Source organism: Oryctolagus cuniculus, chromosome 2 (genome assembly GCF_964237555.1).
Source record: "Oryctolagus cuniculus chromosome 2, mOryCun1.1, whole genome shotgun sequence".
NCBI lineage: Eukaryota > Metazoa > Chordata > Mammalia > Lagomorpha > Leporidae > Oryctolagus > Oryctolagus cuniculus.
The window spans coordinates 144,210,269-144,231,344 of NC_091433.1; the positions used below are offsets into that span (position 1 = coordinate 144,210,269).

The following is a 21,076-nucleotide window of genomic DNA, read 5'->3' on the forward strand; positions in this document are numbered from 1 at the left end:
AGCACAAAGGTACCAACCTTAGCACAAAGGCACGCACTTAAAAACCCCTGCAGAAGTGAGTTCCGCCCTAAGGAGAAAGAGTGACCCTCGGGGCCACAAAGCTGGGGAAAGTCAAACGTGGGTTGCTCTGACAAGGTCAGCCTTTGGCAGGTGACCCCTAGCGCGAGTTCTCCACCGGAAGGCCGGGTCTGAGAGATCCACGAGGGTAGCAGACCAGGGAAGGGGGAAGAGACGGAGGGCAGGTGGTTGGGGACGGCGGGTGGGAGATGGAGGGGACAGATGCTGAGGATGGAAGGCGGTGGCTCTTCGCGGGGCCACCCCGTCCAGCACACCCGCACTTCTCGCGGGGTCACTGGCCGGCCCCACCTCCAGGACTGGCAGCGCGCTCAGCCTGGGCTGGGGATGCGGTGGCGCAGGGCGAGCGCGCACAGGGTGCCGCCGGCGGGGCTGGCGCAGCCGGGGAGGACCTGACCCCCCCAGAGGCGACAGACAAGCGCCAGGCCTCCCCCACCCCGGCTCACCCCACCCCTTCTTCCCCAAGGCTGGCGGCGGCAACAGCAGCAAAGCTACAGAGCCACAGCGTCACTGAAACCCAAACGGAGCCCAGCTGCGCCGGGGGCAGGAGGAGGGGGCGGGGGGCGCGGGGCCGACGGGGGCGGGGAGGCGGCGGCGGCGGGGGCGGCGCGCGCGGCCGCCGCGCCCGGGGCCCGCGGCCGGCGTCACTTACCCGGGCAGGGCGCGGGGGCAGCTCGGCCGACTCCTCAGGGCCCACGGCGGCTGGGGCCGGCGGGCGGCGCGGCCCGGGCGCTGCCAAATGTAAACAATCCGCCATGATTGCTTTGTTTAGCTAATTGAACCTGCCGCCGTCGCCCGTGCCCGGCGCTCCTCGCGCCCGGCGCTCCCCTTCCCCCTCGCGCCCGCGCTCATTTATTTATTTGTCTCCCCCCACCTCAGCCTTTTCCCTCTTTCTTTAGTCTGAGGAGCTGATTTTGGTGGAAGTCGAGGCAGTTGAGTGGTGGGTGCGGGAGTGCGGTGGTGGTTTTTATAAATACAGGTGAAATAACACCCAAATCGCAGGCTGAGGTGCAGTTGCTCAATAAGGAGGAGGCTGTTGCTCGCTTTCCCTCCTGCTCCCCCCAACCCCGCCCCGCCCGAGTCCTAGAGAATTCTTTGTGGAAAGTGCCAGAAAAATAGGTGCACCTCAGAGTCACCCTTCTCGCCGAACTCGCTGGCACCCGAGTGCGCGGCCGGCCGAGACTCAGCAAAGGAGCGGGCTCCGTCGTTTACTTTGAAAACCTGAGCTCTACGGCACGTCCGACTGCAGACGGGGCGCACCGCGTAGCCGCAGCCACGCCGGGGCCAGAGTATCGCGGCGCACTCCGTGGGGGGGCTGACCTGAGGCCCCGTTTGGCTCTTTCGAGAAAACGCTGGGGTTTGACCCAAGCGCGGGATCCAAACCCGCGCCAACACAGCGGAAAGCTCCCACAGGAGCTGCATGGTGCAGCCTCGGGTTTGCATTTATTATTGGTCCTGATAAAACTTGCACAGGGACTGGCGTCTGCCGAGCCAGGCTTGGGCTCAAGGCCCGGCTGCCCCACTTCACATCCAGTTCCCTGCTAATGCGCCTGGGAAAGCAGCAGCAGATGACCCAAGGGCTAGGATCCCTGCACCCATGTGGGACACCCAGAGGAAACTCCTGACTTCTGGCTTCAGCCTGACACAGCCCTGGCTGTTGGAACCATTTAGGGAGTGAAGCAGCGGAGGGAAGATCTCTAACTTTTCCTTTCAAATAAATATCAAATTTAAAATGTTGCACAAATAGTGGGGAAAGGATAGATTCTAAAAGTATGAATTACGCTTAAAACTTGAAGAACTATTTAAATCCTGGTGGGAGGGAGGTCAAGCATCCCTTGATATGTGTCTGTGGATACAAACACATTTGACTACTGGTTTCGACTATGGTTAATGAAAGTGTCAGTTCAGGCAGACAGGATAAGAGGGTGATCCACAGCAGAAAAATTTTAGGATTATGGCATCATTTATTTTTAAAAAGTACTATTCCTAGCTCAGTTCTGTTTATAATCATCATATAAATGATGGCTAAAAGTGATACTATGTCTTAATTCAGAAGTTATCTACATCTTCAAGTAAAACTGTGCCTCTTAAATTATCAGTATTAATCTCATTGAAAGAAGTGATTGCCTTGTGCTTATTTCTGTGTGGGGAAAACACTATTGAGTAATGTCACCCTCAGAAGTTAACGTCAGCCATTTATAGGTCACATAAGATATTGATTATGTGAGTGAGGGGCCATCTGGTCCAATCCAGAGATCTGAAATAATGAGTATTTACCACTGTGACAAATGTTTTAACCATTTGGTTGATGACTGGATAGATGTTCAAGCATTCCGAGTACTTACGGAGAGAAAGGAGTGGTATTGCCATGCCATGAAAATGACCCCAGTCAAATCTCATATTTACACATGGCTTTAGTCTGTTGCCTCAGGAAAGTTCATTGTAGGGTGTTTTCCCTAAACACTTGTGTTCTACTCAATGCCAACTTTTACAAATTTTCCCAAATTGTATCTTAAACCTGACCTTATGAAATCCACCTTGATATTTACCTTTTCCCAGTGATTGTGCTGTGTTTCTCTTGGCACCAGATATGAAACTTTTGAGCCTCAGAACTGGTGACCAAGGCCCTCAAGTAGGGGACTGATTACTTGTACCAAGTTTGTGGAGTAAGTATTCTATTGTACAGAAATTAGACTTCAGGAGGCACAGTTTTGACTTAAAAATTAGGGGAAAAACAAATGTGCATTTCATTAATTTATTTATAAGCATATGGCCTGCTTGTGTAGAATTGCTGATCCGTGGTGCCATTAACTTTTTCTAACACATATAATTTTGTATGTTTGCACTAATTCCCTGCCCATCCTTAGGTTCATTTCATGTGTCACTTGCAGTGAACTGAGATTTCATTTGGAAGCTGGAAGAAGAGGTGCAGGTGGAGCTGCTCTTGAATTCATTCCATATTCTTTCTCTCATGAGCCAGGCAAGATCGCATTATAGATTTGCTTGTGCTATTTTTCCTTATAAGTTAATTGTGTTCTCTATATCCGTCTAGCTCACAAAATGTTACATACCAGAAACTCATTGAAAATATTGGAAGTTGGAACAGCTAGATTCTCTCTTTAGGCTCTGAGAGTCGATTGTTACCTTTCATATAGGCAAGGGCCTGGCCATGTGGATTGCTTGGCTCACTAGGCAGTATAATAAGCAGTTACAATACGGGTTGTCCTTTTGGACTGTTCCTTTTTGGAATTCAGCTGTCAGTCTCCAAAGAAGGCAAGTCTAGACCATCCTGCTAGGGAGAGGGGCCCTTCTACCAGCAGAATGCAAATGCGTGACTCACTCCAGTCAACACTACGTGGAGCAGAATAACTATCCACTCACTTCCTTGAAACTTGATAATAAATCATTGTTTAAAGCCACTAACTTACAGGGTAATCATAGACAACTGATATAGCTTTCAAAGATTAAACTCATATTCACGGATACAAAATTTTCAAGGAGACATGTGGTAGAAGAAAGATGTGGGGAGCAACCCGGACTGGACTAAGTTACTGGAATTAAGACTTATTCTATGCATCTGCTCTCCCACAATATGGCGCTGGGAGAGGAGAAAACAGCTTCTACGCAGCTGCCTCTTGCCAACTTGAGTGATGACCTCCAGGAGCTGATCCTGCTCCTGATTGGAGGAGAGCAGTGTACTCGGCATGTGGGCAGCCGAGTTGGGATTGGTGGAGGAGGACTATAAAGGAGGAGAGAGACAACATGCACCAGGAACATCTAAGGGGAACACCTGTGCAGCCCCCGAGAGAGCCGGCCGGCAGTGTGCCGCTCCCCTGCGGAAGTGGGGAAAGTGGCCAGGGGGAACCGCCCTTCCACGGAGGTGGAAGGGTCAGTAGCCAACCCGGGAGGAACCAGCAGCAAACCCGGGCAGGGCCAAGCAGACAAAAGAACAGTGCAGGGTCCTGTGTCGTTCCTCCACGAAGAGGGGGAGTGACAGAAAGAAACTAAAAAACTGGCCTGGTAGAGCTTCACAGAACTAGAACTTCATTTGTCACCTTTCAGAGCTCAATGACATGGTCACTTCAGTGATGTAAGAGCCGTGCTGGAGATACCACTTTGGAATTTACGATCTCTGAGGCTGTGAAAGGTCAGACACAGGCTCTGCAGTTGAGCTGTCTTGTATTCAAATCCCAGCTCTGCCTCTGGTAACAGGGCCGAGTAAAGGAACATGATTTCTCCCCAGTCACTGGGACTTCAGAAATTAGGCATATTTAAAATATACAGTTGCCCCAGGAAATTACTCAAGTAAGACTGAGAAGAATTGAGTGACATAGAAACGTTGGATTCAGACACAAACTCATTACATGAAAGTAGTTATCTGGTTGCCTTTATGTGAAGTTACCTCCATTTGTCCAGTAATCCTTGTTTGTGAATTAGGCACCTAAGGGCCTGGATCCTGTGAAATGTTATTTGTTTCTCTGTATTTGTATCAAATATAAACACAAACTCACACGCATGCCAGTTATCCAGACTACAAATGGGGGGTTGAGGAAAGGCAAGAGAGTAGACGTATCAGCATGGAAAAGGACTGAGTTTGCTAAACCTGAGAACTTGAATACTGCTTTGTCTTTAAAAGATGAATTCTCTCAGACCCCTAAATATGCAAAGGTGTTACACAACCATGAAACAGCATCCACACATTTACAAATTAAACTTAATCAAATCTATAATGCTAGTAAGGTCTAAATTAAGCACATTAATTGAATAAGATGTCATTTTATCAAAACTTAGTTGCATCTTGCCTCTTGAATATTGGCCATAACTGACATTCCCATAATAGTGTGTGCCATGTGGTTACACAATGAGCTCACCATTTTTGTGTTCAGAGTTCTGTGAAAATTTCCTTTGCACAAAGCTCCCCTGCCTCATTTGGTCGTTGCTTGAAATGCATTAAGTTCTTATCCATTTTAGCCCAAGATAATTAACGTTGAGCTAGTTGGCACCAACTCTAGATACAAGCATGAACATTGGAATGGTCAGTAATACACTCATTTTTAAGATCAGAAAATTCCATTCTGGAAAGATTACGATAAGGTAAATGGTATGGAGTGACAGTCCGGAAAAGTGGGATCAAATTGTGTCTTTTATCCTAATTACAACATGACTTCACTGAGGTTCTTAGATCTTGAGGAAAGATCTGTGAATTACAAAAGGATTTTTTGTAGAAACCATAAAATAAGGGTTTTCTAATGATAGAATCTCAGCAATGTGGCAGTGATGCAGGGGCTGTGGCAGGTGGCTTTCCAGTTTCTGTCCCCCAGTGTCTAACACCAAACTCTGCTATGATTAAGGCCTTTCTTCATTTCTCATTCTTTGATTTAATTTTCCCTCCCTCAGTTTTAATCCTATCGATTACTTTTTCCTAAACATGTAAGCATATAGAACAATTCTTTCCATGGTTTCCCTCAGTGATGCTGTCTACATCCAAAATATGCCCATTGGTGATGCATAAACCAACTTTCCTATTACGGTTCCCCCTTGTTCATTAAATTTCCAGGAAACAGATTTCTTTCAGTCTTAGAAAATATTTTGGCTTAAGAACAAAGGCTATTTTTCAAACCCTAAAGAATAAAAACTGGAGGAAACCATACATTCTATAGATTCTTTGGAATGAATATAAGGTTCTAATAGGCAGCAGAGTTATGAAATGATCAAATTCTCCTAACTCAGTTTCATTATCCTTTGTTTTTTGGGAAATTGTACCCACAGCATTCATGGCAAACCCAAAGAGAAGAATTACGTGGCCTTGACAATGCTTCTCCCTGCATTTGGCGCAGGTAGTTGGGAAAAAGGAATTTCCTACTTCCAGCCAGGCATGTCTTGGAATAGGCACAGGATCATCTACAGGCGCAGCTGCTGCTGAACTTGAGGGGTCCCAGAACCTCTCTTTGAGCAGCCAAATGAGTATCTTCCCAACCACTACCACCGTCATCACTTTTTTTCAGCCTGAAATATTAAAATAAGCCCAAAGTGTCTTTAAAATTTAAAATTTAACTATGCCCCTCGGAATCTATGCTTTGGAAACTGGTTATTTTTCCTTTAAATAAACCAATATCTGGAACACATACATACACACATATGTATGTATATATTAAAATATGCTTGAAAACACACCTTACTGTGGCATGCAGCTTAGTAGAAAAATAGGGAAATCCACAGTTCATTCTTTGATGTGCTTTAAGAGATTTTCAGAATGTATCTAACAAGCTGTTGTTGGTTCAGTGATGCATACACTTGTTTGTGAAGCAAGTCTTATTTCTTCTCTTAGTAACTGATGGGAGAAGGTAGAAATGACAGATATTTCCCCTTTTATACTACCCTGTGTTGTATGCTCTTTGAAGATGCTTCTTGTACTGCTCTCTCTTCTGTACAGAAGTAATAAATACTATCTTTAGGACACGGTGATTATAATAATGGGTGCTCCCTTGCCAAAAAAGTAACAAAGGTATTGTAAATTGTGTTTTTATCGTGATAGGGAGATTTGAAATAATTTAGCTAATTTTAACTAATAACTACCGAGAATTAACATTGTTATTTAATGTAATCAGTGATTGGAGAGAACATAAATCTAAGAACTCAACACTAGGGAAGATGTGTAACAGATAATGCTGAGAGATTTGTAATTCTCAAGGATAGAAAAGAAAGAACCCAAAGGAAATTAAGCAGTGGTTTTCTCAAATAAGATTAGATTTTCTTATTTCTTAAAATTACCCTGCATAGCATATATTTTATTACACATATATTCTTACAATCTTCCAAAATCTACAAAGTAGAATATATGACTTCTACATCAAGATTTTTTTTTATTTCTACTTAGTTTCTTTTCCCAAAGTAAACTTACTTTCTGTTGTTCTCATAGATTATTTGAAAAATATAAGATATATTTTAAATGTTTATATATTGTAAATCTTCTATCAACATGTTTTTTCTAATAAAGGCACTTAGCATTGTAGTTGCCTTTGAGAAATATATAAGCACAATAAAAACTCACTTAATATGCTCTAGCATTTTTTCAATAAACAGTGTGAAGTCAAATTCCTATGTAATTTAACAGTTGCTAGTTGCAGCACTCTGTGATACTAGTTGAAAATAGCTACTCTGAAACATGAAGCACAACACAGAGAAATTATTCTATAGGTTTGCTCATTTCCCAGGGTTCTGTCCAGATTGAACCAACTGGTGCAGAAGCATGAACTTGAGAAAGAGCAGTAGGAGCAAGCTCAGGTGTTGAGCTATTTTAGGTGTTTCTCTCTCCCCCTCCTTCTGTTCTTCCCCTCGGGTCACTTGAAAACACAAATAAAAGTGACTAGCATTTTAAAATGCCAAATAAAGTGGAAAATTACATAAAACAGTAGTCTCCAAAGTAGAGTGCAGGAAAAAAGATTGGAACTTTTACCTATAGGCACTCTTTGCCATTTTCATCTAAAAGCAAAAATAAATTATGCTCAACCTTCAACGGATGGACATCCATTGTTCTCAATGATCTGTGTGGCCGATGGCCACTTGTCAGGTATGGGGCCATGAATCCTGATGGAAGAAATCTATATACACACAGACATCATTTCAATGGCATTGCAGCTATCCTGTCTCTAATACCCAAGATTTCGTCTTATTCTTTTGTTGAACCCAAGTCAGAAAAAAGGATCGAGGAGGCTGAACCAATTCAGGAGGAGTTACATATCCTCTGTATGCTCCAATCATCCAAAAGGAAGGGTTTCTGGACCACTAAGAGTCTTGCACTGTGGGGACAGCATTCAAAATTTGGGAAGCTCAGTCTTTGGGACCACTGTTAGGTTTTCATTTCTGTCCATGAACTATTTGAATAGATTTATGCCCTCCCTCCTTTTTTCCCTCCCCTCTTCCTTTTTCTTTATCCCTCTTTCCCTTCCTTCCATCTTTCTTTTTTATTTAGAGTGCTTAATTTAAGCAAGCCATGTGTAGGGGGGAATAAAGCAATCTATAGAAGTCATGGTAGTCATTTGGCTGACCAAAGTCACGTAATCATTCTGTGATACTGTTTAACATGATTGTATCAAGAGCCCTCACACAAGTCCCGGTCACTAAGAGAATATGTTGACATGTACGAATCTTGTTGACATCAAATTGATATTGATAAAATCTATTTTTATATTAGAGAATGAAAGTTTTCAAATAAATGGTTCATTTTAATTCTCCTTAGAGTGTTTGAGAATGAAAATCTTAAATAAGATTACAAATATTAACATAATACACATTTATGTTTATAATATTAGAATTTATTTGTCATGTATGACATATAGATATGTATGATTTTTATGTTATATAAAACAAATTTGTTATTTTAATTTGTTTTTTTTAGATTTATTTATATAATTTGTTTGAAAGGCAGAGTTACAAAAGAGAGGGAGGGGCCGGCGCCACGGCTCAGTAGGCTAATCCTCCGCCTTGCGGCGCCGGCACACCAGGTTCTAGTCCCCGTAAGGGCACTGGATTCTGTCCCGGTTACCCCTCTTTCAGGCCAGCTCTCTGCTGTGGCCCGGAGTGCAGTGGGAGACCAGGAGAAGCACCTGGCTCCTGCCTTCGGATAGGCGCGGTGCGCTGGCCGCAGCGCGCCAGCCACGGCGGCCATTGGAGGGTGAACCAACGGCAAAGGAAGACCTTTCTCTCTGTCTCTCTCTCTCACTGTCCACTCTGCCTGTCAAAAAAAAGAGAGGGAGGGACAGAGAGAGAGAGAGAGATCTTCCATCCACTGGTTCACTCTCCAAATGGCTGCAATGGCTAGAGCTGGACTGGTCTGAAGCCAGGAGCCAAGGACTTCTTCCAGGTCTCCCTTGTGAGTGCAGGCACCCAAGTACTTGGGTGATCCTCCATTGCTTTCCCAGGCACATTAGCCAGGAGCTGGATTGGATGTGGAGCAGCCAGGACTTGAACTGGTGCCCACGTGGGATATGGACACTGCAGGCATCTTCTTTCCCCACTACACCACAATGCTGGCCCCAAATATTTTATTTTTGAATAATGTATTTGAAATACATTAAAGAAATTTAAATTATGCATTATATTTAATACCTAATACATTATTTACTTATGTGTAACTGTACTAATAAATTATGCATTACACAAAACAGTAAATTTTTTAACTGTAACATAGAGTAAATATAGACTTATTAAAATGCTTATTGGATTTATCTATGATAAGTTCATTTCCTCTCATATATGGTAAATGTACTCTGTTTCTAATATTTTGAATGTATCAGTGAAACAGAAGGCTAAGATTTTTTTTGTAAAGAGATCATAGTACTGAGGTTGCTTACACAGGAAATAAAAGAGCTTAGAAACAAAATGGGATGATAGGGCCAGTGCTTTGGTGTAGCAGGTTAAGATGCCATTTGCAGCACCAGCATCCCATATGGGCACCATCGAGCTCCCTGCTAATGCACCTGGGAAAGCAGTGGAAGAAGGCCCAAGTGCTTCAGCTCCTGCACCCGTATGGGAGACCTGAAAGAATCTGGCTCCTGGATTTGGCCTGGCCCAGCTCCAGCTTTTGTGGTTATTTGGGGAGTGAACCAGCAGATGGAAAAGTATCTCTTTCCCTCCCTCTCCCTTTCTCTCCCTCTTCTCTGTAAATCTGACTAATAAGTAAATCTTTTTTTTTTTTTTAACAGGTGCCCTGGCCAGGACTAGAACCTGGAGTGCCGGGGCCGCAGGTGGAGGATTAGCCTAGTGAGCTGCAGCGCCGGCACAAATAAATAAATCTTTTTAAAAAAGTGGGATAGTGAAGTGGTTCAGAGATTTGTAACTCCAGGACACTAAGACACCTAGGTTAGAGAATTCAAAGGAGAAGAGAGGGCCCACAGACCACATGGGCACCTGGGAAAAACTGACCAGGATTCATAGCCACTGTCAGAGACACTGCCACAGAATAATAAGAGTCTGGGAGAAATGCTCTGGCCACTATCTGCCTTCTGGTTTTAGCATTTGGTCAGGGCCTCAATGGGGTATCTAGACAGCACCAACTGTGGGGTAGCTCTGCTGAGAGACAATAGAGCAGGGCAAAGGGTGAGAGGTGGAAATGGGGCAAACAGGCCCAGGACCTGCCAATGGAACCTCCCACAGTGCTCTGAATATTGCCTGCCTTTCATATCTCTACATCTTAATACATTTCCATTCACTAGACAGAGTGTCCTTACTTTGCCTAGCAAACTCCTATGTATTTTTCAAGATCCAAGTCATTTATTCTACAAACATTCAGGAAATTCCTACCAAGTGTAATGTACTGGTTGGTTGTCATTAGAACTATCTTTTTTGGGAGGTAGGGGAGGGGGTAAGTCTATTTCCAAAACTTTTCTAATCATTGCATATAGAGTTAGTATAGTTTAGATCTGAGCAATAATTCAGGACCCAGACTGCATGGCTCAGATCCTGGCTCTGCTTCCTAGGTACTATGTGAGGTTGGGGATAATAATATGCATCTTATAGAATTGTTAGATAGATAATATCAGCTAGTGTTTGTTTATCATCCAGAAAAATCCTTCCTAATAGTTGTTTACTTAAGTAAGTTTCTTAAACATAGGAAACCCAGGTCATTCCCTTTTCTGTGCTTCCCCAGCCCTCTATCCATATTTATATTACAGAGGGCATTAATTGCTCTGTAACCAATACCTCTGTCATTTCTGATAGAATAGGAGCTGTTACGAGGGAAAGTCTGTGATTAATCATTTTTGTATTCTCCATGCAAAGAGCATCATGGATGCTCAATAATTGTTTGTTTAATGAATCATTTTATCTAACTCATGTCACAAATTGTGAAATCAAATAATGAGGATTACCAAAGTTAGATAATTTTAAGAGTTCAGAGGAAAGAGGGATTAGTCTGTGGACTTCATGTTTATGGAGGAAGTGGCATTTAAACTTTTAAGATCTATTTCCACATATTTTAAGTTGTACTTACTTATTTCCAAGACAGAGTGACAGTGGGAAAATATTTTATTTATTTATTTGCAAAAGGAATAGACAGAGGGGGAGTCTTCCATCCACTGGTTCATTCCCCAAATGCTTCATTCCCACAACGGCTGGGACTGGGCACATTAAAACAAGAGCCAGGAACTCCATCCCAGTATTTCATGCGGGTAGCAGGGACTCAAGTACTTGCACCATCATTTGTTGCCTCCCAGACTGTCTTGGAAGTGGAGTAGCCAGGATTTGAACCTGGCACTCCTTATAGCATGCGGAGGTCTCAAGTGGTGGCTTAACTCACTGTATCACAAAGTCTGCTTCAGCTTTTAAAGATTAGTTAGAATTTAGACACATGAACCTAATCATGAGAGCTGGGGGGGAATATGAGCAAAGGTCTAGGGGCTCCAGTAGATAGGGTGCAGAAAGGTAGGCAAAAGGGGTCAGCACCATGGCATAGCAGATAAAGCAACTCCCCGGCACTGGCATCCCATAGGGGCTCCAGTTCAAGTCCCAGCTGCTTCACTTCAGATCCAGCTCCTTGCTAATACACCTAGGAAAGCAGTAGAGGATGGCTCAAGTCCTTGGGCCCCCAGACCCACATAGGAGACCTGGACAAAGCTCCTGGCTCCCAGATTTAGATTGGCCCAGCTCCAGCCTTTTACTCATTTGGAGAGTGAACCAGTGGATGGAAGATTGATTCTCTTTCTCTCTCTCTCTGCCTTTCAAATAAATAAATCTTTTTTAAAAATGTAGGCAAAAAGCAAACTGTGGAAGCCATGTAAGATGTTCTTATCATGCAGCCAAGGATGCTCAATCTCTTTTGCACTGTGATACACTTAATAAGATCTATCAGTCACCTAAGCTTAGTCATGATTAAGTGTATCTCCTTTCATATCACTTAAGAAAGCTCTATCTATCTTTTGTAACCTATCTCTTTTTTTTTCATTCAAAAGACAGAGAAAGATGGAAAGAGTTCCCAACCTATGGTTTTCTCCCCAAATCCCTGCAATAGCCAAAGCTGGGCGCAGTGCCAAGTACCCAGTCCTGGATTCCCATGCTCACAACAGAGACCCAACTACTTGAAACATTATCTGTTCTCTCCAGGGTCTGCACTGACAAGAAGCAGAAGTCAGATGCCAGAGCTAGGACTGGAGCCCATGTACTTGAATGTGGGACATGGGCGTCTTAACCACCAGGCCACACTTCTGCCCCAACTTAACTGATTTTAGTATCATATGTGTGGATGCTCTGAATAATTCAATGGTAAAAATTGTTGCAGCAGATAATGGGACACATTTAAAAAAAAGTTAGGTAAATCTTCAAAGAGATTATTGAGACAAAAATTTTTAAGACACTTGCAACTAACAGTATCTCGGCTGGTACTATTAACCCAAGTTCTCAAAAAAATAAATGAATGAAGAAAGAAAAAAAGCTGAAGGTAAAATGCATGATTAAAATTCTTAATCATTCAATAAGTGCAAAAGGATTATTCTGTACTTCATCCCAGCTACAGAATTCATTCTAAAATCTGAGAATTGAGACTGTTGTAAGCGGCTTTGTTTAACTTTCTTCACATGCACAATGTGCCACAAAGCTCCTGAGAGCTATCATTTGGCTTTGACCTACTTTGAAGCGTGCTTCATTTTTGGCTGAGAGCTGTTGGAATGTGCACCTCCTCATGACAGTATGAAATGCCCATCTTTGGGATTAAATCAAGCTTCCCACTGAGGCCTCAGTGGTGAATTGGTCTCAAATGGTGTAAATCTCTTGCCTTGTGTGATGAGGTTGTTATTGTTTGGTTGGGTGGTGAGCAGCTTTAGGTATCTCTGAGTGAGAGACAGTCTACCTTTTGGTCTAGATTACTTTCTGCCCTGTTAACAAAATTTCTGTGTCTCTCTGTCCCTTTGCCTGCTTCATGGAACATCTTTTTGCTATGTAGCAAATGAAACCTTGTGACCTCCCCTGGCTGTGTTATCAGCATCTCTCTGAGAATTAGCTGCAGGATGAAGATATTTTTCAGAACAATTCAGCCAGCATATATAGTCCCTTCTGAGTACCAATTACTTCAACTTTACGTTTTGTATAAGTCCCTAATACTTGGAGAAATTATTTTGCCCCATTTTGTGTGTCTTTATTATGTTTGAGTTCTGTTTGAACCTAAGTTGACAGATTTTAATAGCTTTTTTGCCTTACAAAAATATAAACAAATGAAAGTTTTATTCTGTAGAACTTCATCATGGTGTAATTTATCAACCAGTAGCACTTTTCCTGCGCTCTGGTACCAGTGTCTACATTCTTTCCTGAAAGAGTGTATGGTTCTGGGCCAGGCTCCATTCTGGTAGCCAGGCTCCAGTATGGCTGCCAATGTGTCTTGTGTCTTGGTGTCTATGCCTCTGTGTAGCTCCTTTCCACACTGACTAACATCCAGCATTGCCAAAATGATGGAGAGTGTCTTCTGGAGTTTCGTGACAAAAGATGTTGTGGTTCTTGCCTTACTGCCTTGGAAATAACTCACTTTTGGGTATGCTAGCCATGCTGTAAAGACACATGGGGAAAAACTCAGGTTTGCTGTTAACCACCAGCACCAGGGATGTGAGTAACCCATCTTGGAGGTCCATTCCTCAGCTCCAGTCATATCTTCAGCTGCAGCCCCATGTGACATCCTCACTACAAACCAATGAGAGGACCTGAACCAAAATCACACAGATGGACCACTTCTACCACTTCTACCTTTCTGGCCCCCAATAACTGTAGGAGATAATAAATGTTTCTGGTCTACAGAAACCCTGGAATTTTTTATTCTTGTTTTAAGTCTTTAAATTCTAGGTAATTTCCTATACAACAATAGGTACTTATGCATGTGAGTTTCTACTTGGTGGCTGTTTTACCCTTTTAAGAGAGAAATCTGTTCTAGAAGAATGAATTTTCTCCCTAAACCCTTTCTGTTCTATCTGAGAAAATATTATTCTTATTACCATGCTTTTGAGCATGAACAAAAGGTTTAACATTTTTAAATGATCCTTATTTTATGCATTCACCCACTCATTCATTCATTTGATACACAGAAAGACAAGATAGACAGATGGAGGCAGACAGGCAGAGATCGCCCATTGGTTGGTTCACTCTCCAGATGCTTACAGTTGGAAACTCAATCTGAGTCTCCTATGTGGATGGCAGGTACCTAAGTACTTGAGCCACACCTGCTACCTTCCAGGATACACAATAACAAAAATTTGCCTTCAAAAGTGAGTAATGCAAATCTGAGCCCAGGTACTCTGATACAGGATGCTGGCATTTGAACTGCTAGGCTAAACACCCATTCCATTAACTGACAGTAGTTAATGCCCATATCCCACACTGTTCTTAGGTACTAAACTCTACTTTAACCTCTGTGAGGGCTGGGGAAGTGATGGATGCAGAAGAAATTTAATCTCAACCTGCTACAAAGAGAAAGGAATACATATGATATGTTGCTGAAGAGTTGACATGTTTTGCCTTTTTTAATTTAGATCATCATTGGTCTTATCCCCTATGTCATTAACCAATGGATGTTATATATCATCCTCACAAATTTCACTGATATTAATGAATTAAAGCTAGGAATTCAGGGCTTATGTTTCATTGTACTACTTTATGGCCTGTGAGCTTATCAAAGTAAGTTTTCTAGTTCTTGGTTTTCCCATCTGTAGATTGCAGTGATTAAAGCCCACATATGTTCAATTCAACCCATCACCATATATTTACTTAGTATCTTCCATATGCCAGTCCCTGTACAAAAGGTGAACAAGATATCCTGACTTCTGCCTTCTTAAATGTTGAGAGTTTATTTAATACCATGTGGCTTTATTTTTGAAATAAATTCAAACTCTAGAAGGGTCAATGAAAACAATTCGATACATATTTTTAGATGTCTATGATAGTATGATAGTAACTCTGAGTGTGGTGTAGATGTTCTAGTCTAAAACCTTAATCAAATTCTCCAAATGAATAATGCAGGGCATTTGTAGTTCTTTATACTTTGCAATCCACTTTCTTTTTTTTTTTTTTTTTTTTTTTTTTTTTTTTGACAGGCAGAGTGGACAGTGAGAGAGAGACAGAGAGAAAGGTCTTCCTTTTGCCGTTGGTTCACCCTCCAATGGCCGCCGCTGCAGCCGGCGCACCGCGCTGATCCTGGCAGGAGCCAGGAGCCAGGTGCTTTTCCTGGTCTCCCATGGGGTGCAGGGCCCAAGCACCTGGGCCATCCTCCACTGCACTCCCTGGCCATAGCAGAGAGCTGGCCTGGAAGAGGGGCGACCGGGACAGAATCCGGCGCCCCAACCGGGACTAGAACCCGGTGTGCCGGCGCCGCAAGGTGGAGGATTAGCCTATTGAGCCACGGCGCCGGCCAGCAATCCACTTTCTTATAATCAGCAAACCTCACAAAAGCTGGACCATCCACCCACCCACCTTTCACTCTGCCTCTGATTATATAAGAGTCCTCTGCTGTATAATCTCAGTGTATTTCTCTAGAGCACTCATCTCCCCTGCAATTAAATAGTGACCTCTGCCTCCCTTTCTGAGCTAAATCATATTGTAGCACATTGTTCTGTCCCAACAGTTAAAACGTAGTAGGTCTCCACTCTATATTTATGGTATAAATGAATTATTTTCAATTTGACATATTTGTAAATGAAGGCTAAATGACTAAAGTCACACCTAATTCCTCAAGTACCAGGTCTAGGCCAGTACCCGTGCAGCAGATGTCAATGCTACTTGGATGAACTGGGGTGTGAGTTTAAATCATTCACGTCCTATACCACCTACCTTGAGTCTTTCTTATTTATTTCAGTTGCAGCCAAAGCAGGGCTAACAGTAAACATAGACAAAGTATGAAAGGAGAAAAACAGATGACCAGGTATATAATTCCTATTTTTCAGGAATTTCATTCCCTATGGTAAATGTTGCTCCCTCAAATAAAAGAATTTCTGCTAGTGATAAGAATAGAAAACTGGACCAAAGATTTTTAATTTTCAGATAGAAGTATTATTTTAATATTAGATATTAAAAATTAACCAAGCAGATAATTCCTTTGAAAATGAGCTGTATTAAACTTTCTTTTTAAAACTATGAGAAAATTTGGAAAATGAGACAATTTTGTCTTAATATCTCTTATTATTTTCCCTTTCCCAATTATAGAATCCTAAATGAGCAGATTTGTATAAATGGAAAATATGTCCACATAATAATAAAATTATATTTTTCTTCCTCCTTCAAAAGCTTGCTCCTTTGCTTAGAAAACTGTATTTACTCATATTTTGTGTTTTTGCTTGAGTGTCAATTTCCCCATAAAGTCTAACTCTATTAAAATACATTTGCCTCTGGCCATGCCATCTTTAAATTTTCCTTAATTTGCATACACTTCTTATTTCAATGGAAAGCCTAAAATGTCTGACACAAAGTCTATACCTAACAATACTTTTGATTGACAGGAAGGTTTATTATGCATTGATATGACATCATATTTATGTATAACAATGATTTTGACTGACAACTAAGCAATGATAGAAATCTGGGTACCTTCTATATACTATTTTTTATAAGACAAATATAAAATATCCAGGTAACTGACTCAATTTTTCAGTTTTCTTGCCAATTGTTTAGTCTAAAGTATGAGGAGACACAATAAGCTAGTGTCTCTTTCTTTACCTTTTCTGCTAGTGAAAGATGATCTTTTATTTGTCCTAGTAGAACATCATATAGTTTCACTTCCTGATTTTTTCTTTTAATGATTTTGTATGTTAAAAGTTAGCCATTACAGGGACTGGCACTGTGGCATAATGGGTAGGGCGGCTGCCTACAGTGCTGGCGTTCCATATGGGTGCCGGTTTGAGTCCTGTATGCTCCATTTCTGATCCAGCTCTCTGCTATGGCCTGGGAAAGCAGTAGAAGATGGCCCAAGTCCTTGAGCCCCTGCACCCACGTGGGAGACCTGTAAGAAGCTCCTGGCTCCTGGCTTCAGATCAGCCCAGCTCTCCAAACACTGATGCTGTTTGGGGAGTGAACCAGCAAATGGAAAACCTTTCTCTCTCTCTCTGCCTCTGCATCTCTGTAACTCTGCGTTTCAAATAGATAAATAAATCCTTTTTTAAAAAAAAGCCTTTCCGATATTAAATTAATTGACTTTTAAAAACTAAACATGTTTACTGGCTGGTGGCATATTTTCAAGATTCTGATGGTGACAGTAGAATTTATTTATTTATTGAACAGAATTACAGAGAGAGGCAGAGACAGAATGAGAGAGACCTTCCATCTGCTGGCTCACTCCCCAAATGGCCTCAATGGCCAGGACTGGGCCAGGCCAAAGACAGGAGCCAGGAACATCATCTGGTTCTCCTACATGGATGGCAGGGCCCCAAGCACTTGAGCCCTCTCCTGACAGCTTTCCCAGGCAAATTAGCAGGGAGCTGGATTGAAAATGAAGCAACTGAGACCTAAACTGGTGCCCATATGGGATGCTGGCAGCCCCAAGAGCAGAAAATCTTAATGGGATTCTGCATTCTGGTCTCATGCTTAGGCTTCTTCAGGAGGCTTGATCCACATTGTTACACACCAATGTCAACCCAATAACATGTGTTAATAGAACACTTTTAATGGAATTGGCTTTCAACAAATATAAGACAAGATCCAGATGCAAAAAGCGCTTAGGAAATGTCACCAGGCAATACATATTTGTGAAATAGTGTAGTAGATGAGGAAGAGTATAGATGGAGGAAAAGTCAGTAGCCTACTAAGCACAGTACAGACTTTTATGCTAGCCAGATGCTAGACCTTCGGCAAGATGCTTAACAACTTCCTGTCTCAGTTTCCTCATCTGTAGCAGGAGCTAGGATGATTTCCCAGTTTCATTGTTCTATGAATGTATGTAAGAGGGACTTCTCAGAGAACGCAGTATCTGTACCAAGCCTGGAAAGTGGTGGTCGTGATTGCATGAGTGAGGCCACCTATGTCAGAAAGAAAGGCTGCACAAATCTGACTTTCATTACATAATCAGCCATAAAAATGACCCTGCTCTTTATCAAATCAGCATCTAATTTACCTCAAGAAAAAAGGCAAAGAATAATGTTCATTTTTCAAAATATGCAATTAATGAAGAGAAAGCATCTAATTTTAAGCAGTGATTTCTACTGTGGCAGTTGGCATGGTGAAATGTTTGGAGTTTTTGTATAGCTCTGGCCCTGGGTGTCAACCACCAGACCGGGGAATACCATTCAACCACTCCTCCAGAAGACAGCTGTAATAGAAGATGATGTCATCTAGTGACATTGTAGCTGTCTTAGTTTGTATAAGTACACTCTATGGCATTGACAAAACAACAAAATTGCTTGACAACACATTTGTCAGAGTGCATCACCTGTATTTAGTGACACGTGACTATAGTTGGAATCATGCCATATGTGATCTTTTAATACTGTTTTTTTTTTTTTTTCTGACAGGCAAAGTGGACAGTGAGAGAGACAGACAGAAAGGTCTTTCTTTTTTCCTCACAATGTTTCTTTTAATTTGTAATATGAAGTTCAATTTCTTTCTTTTTTTGTGTCTTAGGAATTCATTTCATTTTAGCTATAAATAATATTCCATTGTCTGTACACTAGTTCATTTATCCATTCACATACCTGAAGGACATATTGCTTGTTTTCAGACTTGGGCAATAATGAGTTGTGTGAATGCACACGACTTCCACAAAGGAAGGATGACAGAGCATAAGGGTAGGCAGCAACTGAATAGCCAATGCTCAAGACCCCAGATTCTCTACACATGTCACAGCTGTAAATTGCCCATTGTGTTGGGTGGCAAGTAGGACAGGATGTTTGGATGGGAATTCAGACCAAGTCTTCAGATCAAGGAAACCAGAGACCCTGGAGGAACAGTGGCACATCCTGCCATCCTCACATTTTGCACGATGTCTGCATTTCACAGACCTGGGTGTGTGGCCTAGCAGTTAAGATGCTAGTTACCCATGTGAGAGACTTGGATTAGTTCTCTGTTCCTGGCTTTGTCCCTAGTCAGGGACCAGTTATGGTTATTTTGGGGAGAGAAGCAGCAGATGGGAGCTCAATCTATCTAGCTTTCTGTCTTGTAAACAAATAAATACACTTTAAAGAAAATTAAGAACTAATTGAGGTTCCCATTTACAAAGAGAGACTTGATACCTGTTTATAGAGCCAGAGAAAATGAACTATTCTGTTTGTTCTCTTTTCTCACAATCCTAAACTTTCAGTGCAATAATCTCTACAACATTGTTGTTCCCCACAATTTTCCAATATTTTTCTATTAAAGGTATATAAGTGAGACTGTGCACTATTCTCTGCCTGATTTTACTGATATTCCCTCCCACCACAACACACTTTCATTAGATTTAAATTAAAATGTCACTCTGGGTAAATACCCTCATCTTATAGTCTTTCATTTCTGTGTATCTATTCTTTCTTAATAGCTCATTAGTTTTTCATTCTCTGTGTTAATAACTTGGTTATTTTATGCTCACACACACAAGTGTATGTGCACATGCACATACACGCAAATCATTCTTTTTCTCAACTAGATAAATTATAATCACATCAAATTTAAACTCAAAAATATTTCTATAAAAATTTTAAAATGAATCAGTCATTCTGAATTCCAAAAAAAAAAATGAAGAAAGTAGTTTAAATTATGGAAAACAGTCTAGCTCCCTAGAGACTGGAATATTTTGGTAATCATTTTCATAATCCAAATGAATACATAATTACTAGACAGCAATAGGGAAGATTTACCATTCACTAAACTAAACCAAAAAAATCAGTAGCAATCAGTATAGGAAAATGTAGCCTCTTCTATCGGAGGTAAATTAATTTTGTTACTGAGATGTCATTATGTTGTCATATTTTCCATTCTTACCACTTATTCAAATGTATCCATTTTTCCTTCCTAATGTTTCATTGCTAAGATAATTGAACTTTGCAGTTTTTATCTCGAGCTTCTATTACTTAAAAATCTCTGTGTGCATTATTACAAGGAAAGGGCAAAAGCAGACATGGGACTTATTTAGCTCTCGTGGTTTATGATTGCATTGAAGCTCACAATTGATTATAGCTTCCTAACCTCTCTTTTCCTACTCATTGCCCTCTTCATTTTACACCAGTATTTCCAGCCATTAGACTATCTTTATTTAGGAGGCACGAAAGGAAAAGACCAAGAAGAATTTGAAAAGTAATTTTTTTGTTTTGATGTTTCAATTTAATACAGATATGAAAATGCTAAACTGTCTAAGGTATACTAAATATTCATTAGGCAGTTTAGGTTTTACTAAGTTCTAAATGAAAATGACCCAGAGAAATCAAACTGAAATTTCATAGAGTACTTTTCAAGTGTGGTTCTAAAACATACATTAAACAAAATGCATTCATTTGAATGCAAGTCTCTCTCTTTCTCTAGAATACATACACACCCTAGGGTCTATTCCGCTTTCAGTTCAATGCCTCCAAAATGTGTGTGGTGTGGATCAAATAAATAGTTCAACAGCTTTCATAAGCAAACAATCTTATGGTCTGGTATATCTACAAACCTCTTGTGCTATTTCTTTATGCTTCCCTACTTACAAAGGTTAATGCAAATTTCATTTGAATTCAAGCAAAATATTCTGCATTATTTTCTACATAGACAAATCAGTTTCGAAAGAGCCCATCAGAATTTATCCACGTGAATCCAATAGCCATTTATGGACTTATACAAGCATAACAGAATTTGCTCACTTTTACAAATCAGACTTGCTACTGGCCAACCATAGAATCATACTACTTAGAAACAGGAAAGACTTCAGAAATCATGTGGCCTAATCCTCCCATTAAAACAAAATGTGGGGGTCAGCACTGTGATGTAACAGGTTAAAGCCCTGGCCTACAGTGCCAACATCCCATATGGGCACTGGTTTGAGTCCCGGCTGCTCCGCTTCTGATTCAGCTGCCTGCTAATGTGCCTGTGGAAGTAT

The 21,076-nt window shown here is 41.5% G+C and overlaps 1 long non-coding RNA gene across 3 annotated transcripts in view; it reads right to left on the reverse strand.

The window, feature by feature from the left end:
- The window catches only part of LOC138848811 (uncharacterized), a 501,068-nt gene extending 499,746 nt beyond the window's left edge, over positions 1 to 1,322 (reverse strand). Inside the window, exons 1-2 of one of the 3 annotated variants that reach the window (XR_011386917.1) lie at positions 1,201 to 1,322; positions 728 to 807 (exon numbers count right to left, since the gene is read on the reverse strand). This is a non-coding gene — a long non-coding RNA (uncharacterized lncRNA). Of the gene's footprint in view, positions 1 to 727; positions 912 to 949; positions 1,109 to 1,200 lie in introns of those variants that run through there. The other 2 variants (XR_011386918.1, XR_011386916.1) reach the window with 2 other exon arrangements.
- Positions 1,323 to 21,076: the final 19,754 nt, after the last annotated feature.